Source organism: Triticum urartu, chromosome 5A, assembly GCF_056163025.1.
Source record: "Triticum urartu cultivar PI428250 chromosome 5A, HENAU_Tu73, whole genome shotgun sequence".
Taxonomy (NCBI): domain Eukaryota; kingdom Viridiplantae; phylum Streptophyta; class Magnoliopsida; order Poales; family Poaceae; genus Triticum; species Triticum urartu.
Window position 1 is genome coordinate 571,272,630 of NC_141877.1, and position 15,393 is coordinate 571,288,022.

Genomic DNA, 15,393 nt, shown 5'->3' on the forward strand with positions numbered 1-15,393 from the left:
TCCTATAGCAACGCTTTTTTCGTATCTAAAAGTCCATATATGTGTTGTTAGTGTATTTACCAACGCTTTGGGATGCGTAGCCTTATCCAGTGTTGCTAGCGCATAGTGCAACGCTTATAGTGCCGTTGGTAAAGGGGCCGTTGCAAGAGTACAACAGATAAAATAGACTTGTGCAACACTTTTATACGTTGGTGCTTAATGTACAGGAATCAAAATCCCATTGCTTGGCAACAAAGAATTTGCAACGGTTAATTGTTGACACATATGATGTGAATAATATTATTTTTTATATATAATGTCAGCATCTAAATTAATGCTCCATGAAGAGATACCATGAAAATATTACTCACGGGAAGAAGAAATCATATACTTAATAAAATTGTTGGATAACAATAGTGATTATTACAGAAGGAACATCATCTAATGTGATGTATAATCTAAATATTTTCTTGATAGCAAACTTAAACTAAAAGCATCCATCACATCCCTACAACTTATCTAAAACTTAACCGAGGAACATCATCCCTACAACTTAACTAAAACTGAAAGCATCCAGCATCATCATCATCATCACGAACAGGAACATCATTATCGTCATTGCAGTATACTTGCCACACACACCCATCTAATCCTCCATTTATCTTTTGAATCTACAAACATAAAACAAAATGAACCGTTAACTCCAGAAACTCATCTACACTAGCTGAATACTATGTACTTCCTCTAGTAAATCGCTGTGAAGAAACTCACCTTGTGAGATCAAATATGAAGTAGTATTAGTAAATGTCAAGTTCATCCTCTCCTCTGCTTGCATGCCACATACCTGCACTGGTACACATGCTAATTAGCTCAAGTAAATAGTTCTTTGAAACTGAAAACAAACCATGATAATTTGTGTGTTGTAAATACAATAGAACAACAAGTGTTTTTTGTGATACATAGTGACCTCCATTTTACAAATGGCATAGATAATGATGAGCAAATATTTTGTGGGCGACAAACAACTCTGGACCCAGAAAAGGAGGATTGCAAATCAATAGTGTGTATACTGTTATAGGAAAATCTTATTGGGCAAACCAAACTAATTTATATTGAAATTGCTAAAATAGTAACTAATTTATAGTGGAATGGCTAAAAGAGTACCTTAATCTTATAGGGACAACTTGTAGGTGCGTATTTCCTTGCAGTGCATTTCATGAGTACAGGCTCATAGTACTGAAAAATAGTAGTACATCACAGGTCAATCCTTGTATTTAGTTTGTTCTTTCCCTTTCCGTATGGAATTTGCAAAATAAAAACGTCTGTTCCATCCATATTTCATACATATAATAGGCAGAATAGAACTTGTTCCTGAATTTTAGTGCGGAATAGTACCCGAAAAAATACATCTATAGAAGCACCATGTCCTGAACTAATGATAACCAAAATACCAATATCCTTGTTAGTTTAAAAAGGTAAACTTCTAATACAAAAATATTTCCCATGATTTTTTAAACAGGATACGTGGAGATACCATGTTACCACAAAGGCAGTAAAAAAGATAATACAATTATGCTTTATTTGGTTTGAGAGTGCATACGAATATAGCATATAATTTGTATTGGCCACTATACTGGGATAACAATACAACAGCTCCCAACTGTAACAGAAGTACCTATATTATTTTCGGGAACTAAGGGAAAGCATCTAACTTACCGCCAAATAGTGGTTGAAATATTCATCATTTGGTACTAAAAACACCTTGTTGATGATATAGTCATACATAATAATCATATCTGACTATCAGAACTTGAAGATCAGCTTTTATTTCAGAAGGGAAAAGACAACAGTCTGTAAATATAAATCAATAAGTAACCATTAAAAAGGAAAATAAATAATTCTGCTCAGTTTCAAAGCCAACATGGTATTACATAAGAAACCATGTACATACCGTCATACCCTACCTGCAGTATGCGTACTACAAGCCATGTAGACTAAGTTAAGATGTACAATTGTAAAAGCCATGTATATATAGTTCGTGATATTGAACTTGAATTAAAATCGCTTATATGTTGTGTTAAATTAATTGGTGCACTTTATTGTTGTTTAAAGCATATCAATTTGCATAATATAGAGAGGCTCGATTACTACCCCTGCCGGAAATGTTATTGGACGAAAACGACATCAGAAAGGAAGGAAGGCACATGAATGAATCAGCATTCATGCGCGTACTTTGCTGAAACTAGGCACCTCCAGAAAGCGATGAATTGCCATCAGTCACCAAAGAGCTAACACCAATGCTTCGGCCAGAGGAATTTGTAGTACTGACTGGAAAGCTACCATTCATGTCCCTGGGAACAAGTCCAAGGTTGGAGCATGGGGCGCCGGACATGGAGGTCAGCAGTGTTGAACTGAACCACCACCTTGAAGACTGTTGCTTAATAGGATAGAACGTCACTGGAATATAGCAAGGATCTTCCGATATTTTTCCTAGAAGCTGCAAAGTGTAATTATCATTAAGACTTTGACATAATGCAAGCGAATCAAGAAAATAGTCACCACAAAATTTCTTGACCAATGAGCTTATGAACCAACAGTCCCAGGACACCTAATTCTAAGTTACTAACTTCTAAGTCTCAAAAATCAAGAGGACTCATTTCAGGACATCAGAGATAAAAATAACCATCATCGAAAAGCAAGTGTCAATCCAATCTAGAGATAACACAAATAGAGAGGAAACGGGGCAAGAGAAGTAGATAGGGACAAGATATTTCATTTGAATTACATACTAGCACATGGATACAGCCAAGGCATAGAACGTGCAGACTTGGTGGGAAGGTTTGAGCCTCTTCATGGCCTTACCTTGGATTCACCGTTGGCCGCAGGGGAGCGGTGTCGAGGGGCGGCGCGCCGGGATCCAGGGCCGCGGGGGAGTGGTGATGAGGGATTGCAAGCCGGGATGGAGGGTCGCAGGGGAGTGGTGAGGGGCGGCGCGCCGGCATGTAGGTCGCTGCCGCGCAAAGGAGTCGCAATGCGTGATGAGGGTCAGCGGCCGTCGTGGGAGGAGAGGACTGGAGAGGAATAGCGGAGGCTGGGGACAAGGAGGAAAGACCTAGACTAATCCTGAAAGCCAACTTGGGCCGGGCTAGACAAAAGGCTGGGTTAGTGTGTTGGGCTGGGAGTATTTACAAAGATGGGTCACGAGCAAGTCTACAACGCATATTCTACAATGCTTATATGCGTCTCTCTTGTGAATTTTGCAACATACACTCAAAACGTTGTACAATATGTGTTGCTTTACAAAGGGTATCCTTGTAGTGTTTGTTGCATGTTGAGGGATAGTTATGTGATCCAATTATGTTAGTATTGTTGAGGGAACTTGCACTAGCGAAAGTATGAACCCTAGGCCTTGTTACAACGCATTGCAATACCGTTTACGCTCACTTTTACCATTAGTTTCCTTGCTGTTTTTATATTTTCAGATTACAAAAACCTTTATCTACTATCCATATTGCACTTGTATCACCATATCTTCGCCAAACTAGTGCACCTATACAATTTACCTTTGTATTGGGTGTGTCGGGGACACAAGAGACTCTTTGTTATTTGGTTGCAGGGTTGCTTGAGAGAGACCATCTTCATCCTACGCATCCTATGGATTGATAAACCTTAGGTCATCCACTTGAGGGAAATTTGCTACTGTCCTACAAACCTCTGCACTTGGAGGCCCAACAACGTCTATAATAAGAAGGTTGTGTAGTAGACATCAAGCTCTTTTCTGGCACCGTTGGAGGGAGGTTAGCGCTTGAAGGTATATCTTTAGATCTTGCAATCGAGTCTTTTAGTTTCTTGTTTTATCACTAGTTTAGTTTATAAAATAAAACTATAAAAAATGGAATTGAGTTTGTCTCATAGGCTTCACCTTTTTAATATCTTTCATAAGTATGATGGAAAGGAAAATTGTGCTCAAGTGCTAGAAGAAGAAATCTATGAAATGTTTGGCACTAAATCTTTGAATGATGAGCATTATTGCAATGTTGTTAGTACGAATTCTTTGAATATCCATGATACTAATGATGATTGCACTAGTGATGATGTCTCATATAAACATGTCAATTTTTTTGGAGTACATTGGGTTTGTATGAACACACCAAATAGGGAAGATAGATATTGCAAGAGGCATAAGTACTTAGAAACTAAATTGCTGCAAGAAAGGCTAGATGAATGTGCTGAAAATTTAAATTATATTGGCCATACTTGTGAGCTTTGCAATGAACATGATCATTTCAATACCCAATGCAAATTGTTTCATGATCGTATCATGTCCAAAAATTGTGATGACTTGATTTCCCTTGCACATCATAATGAACTTAGTTTTCTTATGGGTTACGAAGAAATGAAACATATAACTAATTATCTTCCAGAATTTGCCCGTTCTAAAATTCTTGGATTTGATCTAGAGGAAATTTATATGTATTGTGCGGTGAATTGCATTGAAAATCCTTATATTGCCAACTACATAAAGAAAAGAAAACAAATAGAAGATGAAGAGAATACTAATGAAAGGGAAGAGACTTCCCAATATCCTCCTATTATTTCTTATGATGAATCAGGTAACAAGGAGGAGCCTCCTATTCAACCAATCTCATTAATAAGGAGCTCCATAAAGAGGATTGAACCTACACATGATGTGGTGAAGAGGAAGAAAAGAAAAAGGAAGAGAGGTAAAAAGGTACCCCTCCCAAATAATGGTGCTCCTATTACTATTGTGCCTCATGAAAATATAATTGTGGAAGATAATGATACTTCTTATGATCTTGAAAATCTTTTTAGCACTTGCTTGGAAGAATATGATAATTGCTATACTATTGGTGCTATCCATACTATTAATGATGAGAGTGATTATGCTTATGATATGAAAAGGTCCAAGCTTGGGGATGCTATGTTTGATGAAGATGATGTTTTTGAGAATATATTTGCTGCAATTAATGTTTGTCCCAAGATTGGGGAAGCTATGATTAATGAAGATGATATTTTTAGTCTCCCAAGTTTTGATATGCAAATTTATAATGATGATAGCATGCCTCCTACCTATGATGATTATTGTGATGATACTTATGCTATAAAAAGTAGTGATTATATTTATAAAACTTGTCATTATTATGATTACCCCTTCTCTGAACATTACTCGTTTAATGTGGAAACAATTAATAGTATTCGAGTGTCTTATGATGCTCCCACTATTCCGAATAAGAAGAATTTTGCTTATGTGGAGTGTAATAAAATTTCTATGCTTGTAGATAATGAAAAGAATGCTTTAGGTGCTGGTTATATTGTTGAATTCATTCATGATTCTACTGAAAATAACAATTATTTAGGTCTAATATTAATCCCGAAGGTAGATGTAGAGGTAGCGTGCCGACCGCAATCACATCGACTTTAGAACCATTTCCCACGCGCGTCGTCACCTCGTCCTTTGCCAGTGCTTGCTTAATCCGTAGTCCCTGTTTCGAGTTGCAAATATTAGTAACAGAACCAGTATCAAATACCCAGGTGCTACTGTGAGCTCTAGTAAGGTACACATCAATAACATGTATATCACATATACCTTTGTTCACCTTACCATCCTTCTTATCCGCCAAATACTTGGGGCAGTTCCGCTTCCAGTAACCAGTCTGCTTGCAGTAGAAGCACTCAGTTTCAGGCTTAGGTCTAGATTTGGGTTTCTTCTCCTGATCAGCAACTTGCTTGCTTTTCTTCTTGAAGTTCCCCTTCTTCTTCCCTTTGCCCTTTTTCTTGAAACTAGTGGTCTTGTTGACCATCAACACTTGATGCTCCTTCTTGATTTCTACCTCCGCAGCTTTCAGCATTGCGAAGAGCTCGGGAATAGTCTTATTCATCCCTTGCATATTATAGTTCATCACAAAGCTCTTGTAGCTTGGTGGCAGTGATTGGAGAATTCTGTCAATGACGCAATCATCTAGAAGATTAACTCCCATCTGAATCAAGTGATTATTATACCCAGACATTTTGAATATATGCTCACTGACAGAACTGTTCTCCTCCATCTTGCAGCTATAGAATTTATTGGAGACTTCATATCTCTCAATCCGGGCATTTCCTTGAAATATTAACTTCAACTCCTGGAACATCTCATATGCTCCATGACGTTCAAAACGTCGTTGAAGTCCCGATTCCAAGCCGTAAAGCATGGCACATTGAACTATCTAGTAGTCATCAGCTTTGCTCTGCCAGACGTTCACAACATCTGGTGTTGCTCCAGCAGTAGGCCTGGCACCTAGCGGTGCTTCCAGGATGTAATTCTTCTGTGCAGCAATGAGGATAATCCTCAAGTTACGGACCCAGTCCGTGTAATTGCTACCATCATCTTTCAACTTTGCTTTCTCAACGAACGCATTAAAATTCAACGGAACAACAGCACGGGCCATTTATCTACAATCATACATAAACAAGCAAGATACTATTAGGTACTAAGTTCATGAGAAATTTAGGTTCAATTAATCATATTACTTAAACTCCCACTTAGATAGACATCCCTCTAATCATCTAAGTGATCACGTGATCCAAATCAACTAAACCATAACCGATCATCACGTGAAATGGAGTAGTTTTCAATGGTGAACATCGCTATGTTGATCATATCTACTATATGATTCACGCTCGATCTTTCGATCTCAGTGTTCCGAGGTCATATCTGCATATGCTAGGCTCGTCAAGTTTAACCTGAGTATTCTGCATGTGCAAAACTGGCTTGCACCCGTTGTAGATGGACGTAGAGCTTATCACACCCGATCATCACGTGGTGTCTGGGCACGACGAACTTTGGCAATGGTGCATACTCAGGGAGAACACTTTTATCTTGAAATTTAGTGAGAGATCATCTTATAATGCTACCATCAATCAAAGCAAGATAAGATGCATAAAAGATAAACATCACATGCAATCAATATAAGTGATATGATATGGCCATCATCATCTTTTGCTTGTGATCTCCATCTCCGAAGCACCGTCGTGATCACCATCGTCACCGGCGCGACACCTTGATCTCCATCGTAGTATCATTGTCGTCTCGCCAATCTTATGCTTCCACGACTATCCCTACCGCTTAGTGATAAAGAAAAGCATTACAGCGCGATTGCATTGCATACAATAAAGCGACAACCATATGGCTCCTGCCAGTTGCCGATAACTCGGTTACAAAACATGATCATCTCATACAATAAAATTTAGCATCATGTCTTGACCATATCACATCACAACATGCCCTGCAAAAACAAGTTAGACGTCCTCTACTTTGTTGTTGCATGTTTTACGTGGCTACTACGGGCTTTAAGCAAGAACCAATCTTACCTACGCATCAAAACCACAACGATAGTTTGTCAAGTTGGTGCTGTTTTAACCTTCGCAAGGACCGGGCGTAGCCACACTCGGTTCAACTAAAGTTGGAGAAACTGTCACCCGCAAGCCACCTATGTGCAAAGCACGTCGGGAGAACCGGTCTCGCGTAAGCATACGCGTAATGTCGGTCCGGGCCGCTTCGTCCAACAATACCGCTGAACCAAAGTATGACATGCTGGTAAGCAGTATGACTTATATCGCCCACAACTCACTTGTGTTCTACTCGTGCATATAACATCAACATATAAAACCTAGGCTCGGATGCCACTGTTGTGGAACGTAGTAATTTCAAAAAAATTCCTACGCACATGCAAGATCATGGTGATGCATAGCAACGAGAGGGGAGAGTATGATCTACGTACCCTTGTAGATCGATAACGGAAGCGTTTGGTTGATGTAGTCATACGTCTCCATGGCCCGACTGATCAAGCACCGAAACTACGGCACCTCCGAGTTCTAGCACACGTTCAGCTCGATGACGATCCCCGGACTCCGATCCAGCAAAGTGTCGGGGAAGAGTTCTGTCAGCACGATGGCGTGGTGACGATCTTGATGTACTACCATCGCAGGGCTTCGCCTAAGCACCGCTACAATATTATCGAGGACTATGGTGGAAGGGGGCACCGCACACGGCTAAGAATATGATCACATGGATCAACTTGTGTCTCTAGGGGGTGCCCCTGCCTCCGTATATAAAGGTTCAAGGGAGGGGGGCCGGCCGGCCAGGAGAGGCGCGCCAGGAGGAGTCCTACTCCCTCTGGGAGTAGGACTCCCCCCCTTTCCTAGTTGGAATAGGATTCGTGGAAGGGGGGAAAGAGGAGAGAGAGGAGGAAGGGGGGCTGGCCCCCTCTCCTTGTCCAATTCGGACCAACGGGGGGAGGGGCGCGCGGCCCATCTCTGGCCACCTCTCCTCTCTTCCACTAAGGCCCACTAAGGCCCATATACCTCCCGGGGGGTTCCAGTAACCTCCCGGTACTCCGGTAAAATCCCGATTTCACCCGGAACACTTCCGATATCCAAACATAGGCTTCCAATATATCAATCTTTATGTCTCGACCATTTCGAGACTCCTCGTCATGTCCGTGATCACATCCGGGACTCCGAACAACCTTCGGTACATCAAAATTCATAAACTCATAATATAACTGTCATCGTAACCTTAAGCGTGCGGACCCTACGGGTTCGAGAATAATGTAGACATGACCGAGACACATCTCCGGTCAATAACCAATAGCGGAACCTAGATGCTCATATTGGCTCCTACATATTCTACGAAGATCTTTTATCAGTCAGACCGCATAACAACATACGTTGTTCCCTTTGTCATCGATATGTTACTTGCCCGAGATTCGATCGTCGGTATCCTATACCTAGTTCAATCTTGTTACCGGCAAGTCTCTTTACTCGTTCTGTAATACATCATCCCGCAACTAACTCATTAGTTGCAATGCTTGCAAGGCTTAAGTGATGTGCATTACCGAGAGGGCCCAGAGATACCTCTCCGACAATCGGATTGACAAATCCTAATCTCGAAATACGTCAACCCAACATGTACCTTTGGAGACACCTGTAGAGCTCCTTTATAATCACCCAGTTACGTTGTGACATTTGGTAGCACACAAAGTGTTCCTCCGGCAAACGGGAGTTGCATAATCTCATAGTCATAGGAACATGTATAAGTTATGAAGAAAGCAATAGCAACATACTAAACGATCGGGTGCTAAGCTAATGGAATGGGTCATGTCAATCAGATCATTCATCTAATGATGTGATCCTGTCAATCAAATGACAACTCTTTCTCCATGGTTAGGAAACATAACCATCTTTGATTAACAAGCTATTCTAGTAGAGGCATACTAGTGACACTCTGTTTGTCTATGTATTCACACATGTATTATGTTTGTGGTTAATACAATTCTAGCATGAATAATAAACTTTTATCATGATATAAAAGGAAATAAATAATAACTTTATTATTGCCTCTAGGGCATATTTCCTTCAGTCTCCCACTTGCACTAGAGTCAATAATCTAGATTACATAGTAATGATTCTAACACCCATGGAGCCTTGGTGTTGATCATGTTTTGCTCGTGGAAGAAGCTTAGTCAACGGGTCTGCTACATTCAGATCCGTATGTATCTTGCAAATCTCTATGTCTCCCACCTGGACTAGATCCCGGATGGAATTGAAGCGTCTCTTGATGTGCTTGGTTCTCTTGTGAAATCTGGATTCCTTTGCCAAGGCAATTGCACCAGTATTGCCACAAAAGATTTTCATTGGACCCGATGCACTAGGTATGACACCTAGATCGGATATGAACTCCTTCATCCAAAATCCTTCATTCGCTGCTTCCGAAGCAGCTATGTATTCCGCTTCACACGTAGATCCCGCCACGATGCTCTGTTTAGAACTGCACCAACTGACAGCTCCACCGTTTAATGTAAACACGTATCCGGTTTGCGATTTAGAATTGTCTGGATCAGTGTCAAAGCTTGCATCAACGTAACCGTTTACGATGAGCTCTTTGTCACCACCATATACGAGAAACATATCCTTAGTCCTATTCAGGTACTTCAGGATGTTCTTGACCGCTGTCCAGTGATCCACTCCTGGATTACTTTAGTACCTCCCTGCTAGACTTATAGCAAGGCACACATCAGGTCTGGTACACAGCATTGCATACATGATAGAGCCTATGGATGACGCATAGGGAACATCTTTCATTTTCTCTCTATCTTCCGCAGTGGTCGGGCATTGAGTCTGACTCAACTTCACACCTTGTAACACAGGCAAGAACCCTTTCTTTGCTTGATCCATTTTGAACTTCTTCAAAATCTTGTCAAGGTATGTGCTTTGTGAAAGTCCAATTAAGCGTCTTGATCTATCTCTATAGATCTTTATGCCTAATATGTAAGCAGCTTCACCGAGGTCTTTCATTGAAAAACTCTTATTCAAATATCCCTTTATGCTATCCAGAAATTCTATATCATTTCCAATCAGTAATATGTCATCCACATATAATATCAGAAATGCTACAGAGCTCCCACTCACTTTCTTGTAAATACAGGCTTCTCCAAAAGTCTGTATAAAACCAAATGCTTTGATCACACTATCAAAGCGTTTATTCCAACTCCGAGAGACTTGCACCAGTCCGTAAATGGATCGCTGGAGCTTGCACACTTTGTTAGCTTCCTTTGGATCGACATAACCTTCCGGTTGCATCATATACAACTCTTCTTCCAGAAATCCATTCAGGAATGCAGTTTTGACATCCATCTGCCAAATTTCATAATCATAAAATGCGGCAATTGGTAACATGATTTGGACAGACTTAAGCATCGCTACGGGTGAGAAGGTCTCATCGTAGTCAACCCCTTGAACTTGTCGAAAACCTTTTGCGACAAGTCGAGCTTTGTAGACAGTAATATTACCGTCAGTGTCAGTCTTCTTCTTGAAGATCCATTTATTCTCAATTGCTTGCCGATCATCGGGCAAGTCAACCAAAGTCCATACTTTGTTCTCATACATGGATCCCATCTCAGATTTCATGGCTTCAAGCCATTTTACGGAATCTGGGCTCACCATCGCTTCTTCATTTCGTAGGTTCATCATGATCTAGTAGCATGATTCCCAGAACAGGATTACCGTACCACTCTGGTGCGGATCTCACTCTGGTTGATCTACGAGGTTTAGTAGTATCTTGTTCTGAAGTTTCATGATCATTATCATTAGCTTCCTCACTAATTGGTGTAGGTGTCACAGAAACAGTTTTCTGTGATGCACTACTTTCCAATAAGGGAGCAAGCACAGTTACCTCGTCAAGTTCTACTTTCCTCCCACTCACTTCTTTCGAGAGAAACTCCTTCTCTAGAAAGGATCCATTCTTAGCAACGAATGTCTTGCCTTCGGATCTGTGATAGAAGGTGTACCCAACAGTCTCCTTTGGGTATCCTATGAAGACACATTTCTCCGATTTGGGTTCGAGCTTATCAGGTTGAAGCTTTTTCACATAAGCATCGCAGCCCCAAACTTTAAGAAACGACAACTTTGGTTTCTGGCCAAACCACAGTTCATAAGGTGTCGTCTCAACGGATTTTGATGGTGCCCTATTTAACGTGAATGCGGCCGTCTCTAAAGCATAACCCCAAAATGATAGCGGTAAATTTGTAAGAGACATCATAGATCGCACCATATCAAGTAAAGTACGATTACGACGTTCGGACACACCATTACGTTGAGGTCTTCCGGGTGGTGTGAGTTGCGAAACTATTCCGCATTGTTTCAGATGTAGACTAAACTCGTAACTCAAATATTTTCCTCCACGATCAGATCGCAGAAACTTTATTTTCTTGTTACGATGATTTTCAACTTCACTCTGAAATTCTTTGAACTTTTCAAATGTTTCAGACTTATGCTTCATTAAGTAGATATACCCATATCTGCTTAAATCATCTGTGAAGGTGAGAAAATAACGATATCCGCCACGAGCCTCAACATTCATCGGACCACATACATCTGTATATATGATTTCTAACAAATCTGTTGCTCTCTCCATTGTACTGGAGAACGGTGTTTTAGTCATCTTGCCCATAAGGCACGGTTCGCAAGCACCAAGTGATTCATAATCAAGAGGTTCCAAAAGTCCATCGGTATGGAGTTTCTTCATGCGCTTTACACCGATATGACCTAAACGGTAGTGCCACAAATAAGTTGCACTATCATTATCAACTCTGCATCTTTTGGCTTCAACATTATGAATATGTGTGTTACTACTATCGAGATTCATCAAAAATAGACCACTCTTCAAAGGTGCATGACCATAAAAGATATTACTCATATAAACAGAACAACCATTATTCTCTGATTTAAATGAATAACCATCTCGCATTAAACAAGATCCAGATATAATGTTCATGCTCAACGCTGGCACCAAATAACAATTATTTAGGTCTAATATTAATCCCGAAGGTAGATGTAGAGGTAGCGTGCCGACCACGACCACATCGACTTTAGAACCATTTCCCACGCGCATCGTCACCTCATCCTTTGCCAGTGTTCGCTTAATCCGTAGTCCCTGTTTCGAGTTGCAAATATTAGCAACAGTACCAGTATCAAATACCCAGGTGCTACTGCGAGCTCTAGTAAGGTACACATCAATAACATGTATATCACATATACCTTTGTTCACCTTGCCATCCTTCTTATCCGCCAAATACTTGGGGAAGTTCCGCTTCTAGTGACCAGTCTGCTTGCAGTAGAAGCACTCAGTTTCAGGCTTAGGTCCAGATTTGGGTTTCTTCTCCTGATCAACAACTTGCTTGCTTTTCTTCTTGAAGTTCCCCTTCTTCTTCCCTTTGCCCCTTTTCTTGAAACTAGTGGTCTTGTTGACCATCAACACTTGATGCTCCTTCTTGATTTCTACCTCCGCAGCTTTCAGCATTGCGAAGAGTTCGGGAATAGTCTTATTCATCCCATGCATATTATAGTTCATCACAAAGCTCTTGTAGCTTGGTGGCAGTGATTGGAGAATTCTGTCATTGACGGAATCATCTGGAAGATTAACTCCCATCTGAATCAAGTGATTATTATACCCAGACATTTTGAGTATATGCTCACTGACAAAACTGTTCTCCTCCATCTTGCAGCTATAGAATTTATTGGAGACTTCATATCTCTCAATCCGGACATTTGCTTGAAATATTAACTTCAACTCCTGGAACATCGCATATGCTCCATGACGTTCAAAACGTCGTTGAAGTCCCGATTCCAAGCCGTAAAGCATGGCACACTGAACTATCGAGTAGTCATCAGCTTTGCTCTGCCAGACGTTCACAACATCTGGTGTTGCTCCAGCAGCAGGCCTGGCACCTAGCGGTGCTTCCAGGACGTAATTCTTCTGTGCAGCAATGAGGATAATCCTCAAGTTACGGACCCAGTCCGTGTAATTGCTACCATCATCTTTCAACTTTGCTTTCTCAAGGAACGCATTAAAATTCAACGGAACAACAGCATGGGCCATTTATCTACAATCATACATAAACAAGCAAGATACTATCAGGTACTAAGTTCATGATAAATTTAGGTTCAATTAATCATATTACTTAAACTCCCACTTAGATAGACATCCCTCTAATCATCTAAGTGATCACGTGATCCAAATCAACTAAACCATAACCCATCATCACGTGAAATGGAGTAGTTTTCAATGGTGAACATCGCTATGTTGATCATATCTACTATATGATTCACGCTCGATCTTTCGATCTCGGTGTTCCGAGGCCATATCTGCATATGCTAGGCTCGTCAAGTTTAACCTGAGTATTCTGCATGTGCAAAACTGGCTTGCACCCATTGTAGATGGACGTAGAGCTTATCACACCCGATCATCACGTGGTGTCTGGGCACGACGAACTTTGGCAACGGTGCATACTCAGGGAGAACACTTTTATCTTGAAATTTAGTGAGAGATCATCTTATAATGCTACCGTCAATCAAAGCAAGATAAGATGCATAAAAGATAAACATCACATGCAATCAATATAAGTGATATGATATGGCCATCATCATCTTGTGCTTGTGATCTCCATCTCCGAAGCACCGTCGTGATCACCATCGTCACCGGCGCGACACCTTGATCTCCATCGTAGTATCATTGTCGTCTCGCCAATCTTATGCTTCCACGACTATCGCTACCGCTTAGTGATAAAGAAAAGCATTACAGCGCGATTGCATTGCATACAATAAAGCGACAACCATATGGCTCCTGCCAGTTGCCGATAACTCGGTTACAAAACATGATCATCTCATACAATAAAATTTAGCATCATGTCTTGACCATATCACATCACAACATGCCCTGCAAAAACAAGTTAGACGTCCTCTACTTTGTTGTTGCATGTTTTACATGGCTGCTACGGGCTTTAAGCAAGAACCAATCTTACCTACGCATCAAAACCACAACGATAGTTTGTCAAGTTGGTGCTGTTTTAACCTTCGCAAGGACCGGGTGTAGCCACACTCGGTTCAACTAAAGTTGGAGAAACTCTCACCCGCAAGCCACCTATGTGCAAAGCAAGTCGGGAGAACCGGTCTCGCGTAAGCGTACGCGTAATGTCGGTCCGGGCCGCTTCGTCCAACAATACCGCCGAACCAAAGTATGACATGCTGGTAAGCAGTATGACTTATATCGCCCACAACTCAGTTGTGTTCTACTCGTGCATATAACATCAACATATAAAACCTAGGCCCGGATGCCACTGTTGGGGAACGTAGTAATTTCAAAAAATTTCCTACGCACACGCAAGATCATGGTGATGCATAGCAACGAGAGGGGAGAGTATGATCTACGTACCCTTGTAGATCGACAACGGAAATGTTTGGTTGATGTAGTCGTACGTCTCCATGGCCGGACCGATCAAGCACCGAAACTACGACACTTCCGAGTTCTAGCACACGTTCAGCTCGATGACGATCCCCGGACTCCGATCCAGCAAAGTGTCGGGGAAGAGTTCTGTCAGCACGATGGCGTGGTGACGATCTTGATGTACTACCGTCGCAGGGCTTCGCCTAAGCACCGCTACAATATTATCGAGGACTATGGTGGAAGGGGGCACCGCACACGGCTAAGAATATGATCACGTGGATCAACTTGTGTCTCTAGGGGGTGCCCCTGCCTCCGTATATAAAGGTTCAAGGGAGGGAGGCCGGCCGGCCAGGAGAGGCACGCCAGGAGGAGTCCTACTCCCTCTGGGAGTAGGACTCCCCCCCTTTCCTAGTTGGAATAGGATTCATGGAGGGGGGAAAGAGGAGAGAGAGGAGGAAGGGGGGCCAGCCCCCTCTCCTTGTCCAATTCGGACCAAGGGGGGGAGGGGCGCACGGCCCATCTCTGGCCACCTCTCCTCTCTTCCACTAAGGCCCACTAAGGCCCATATACCTCCCGGGGGGTTCCGGTAACCTCCCGGTACTCCGGTAAAATCCCGATTTCACCCGAAACAC

General features: G+C 41.7%; 1 long non-coding RNA gene across 1 annotated transcript; it reads right to left on the reverse strand.

Annotated features, from left to right (window-relative positions):
- Positions 1–623: 623 nt before the first annotated feature.
- On the reverse strand, positions 624–1,827 carry LOC125529692 (uncharacterized). The gene is made up of 4 exons (XR_015603526.1): positions 1,696–1,827; positions 1,144–1,215; positions 751–823; positions 624–650 (listed from the first exon to the last, which is right to left on the reverse strand). It is a non-coding gene; the product is annotated as an uncharacterized LOC125529692 (long non-coding RNA).
- Between the last annotated feature and the right edge of the window lie 13,566 nt (positions 1,828–15,393).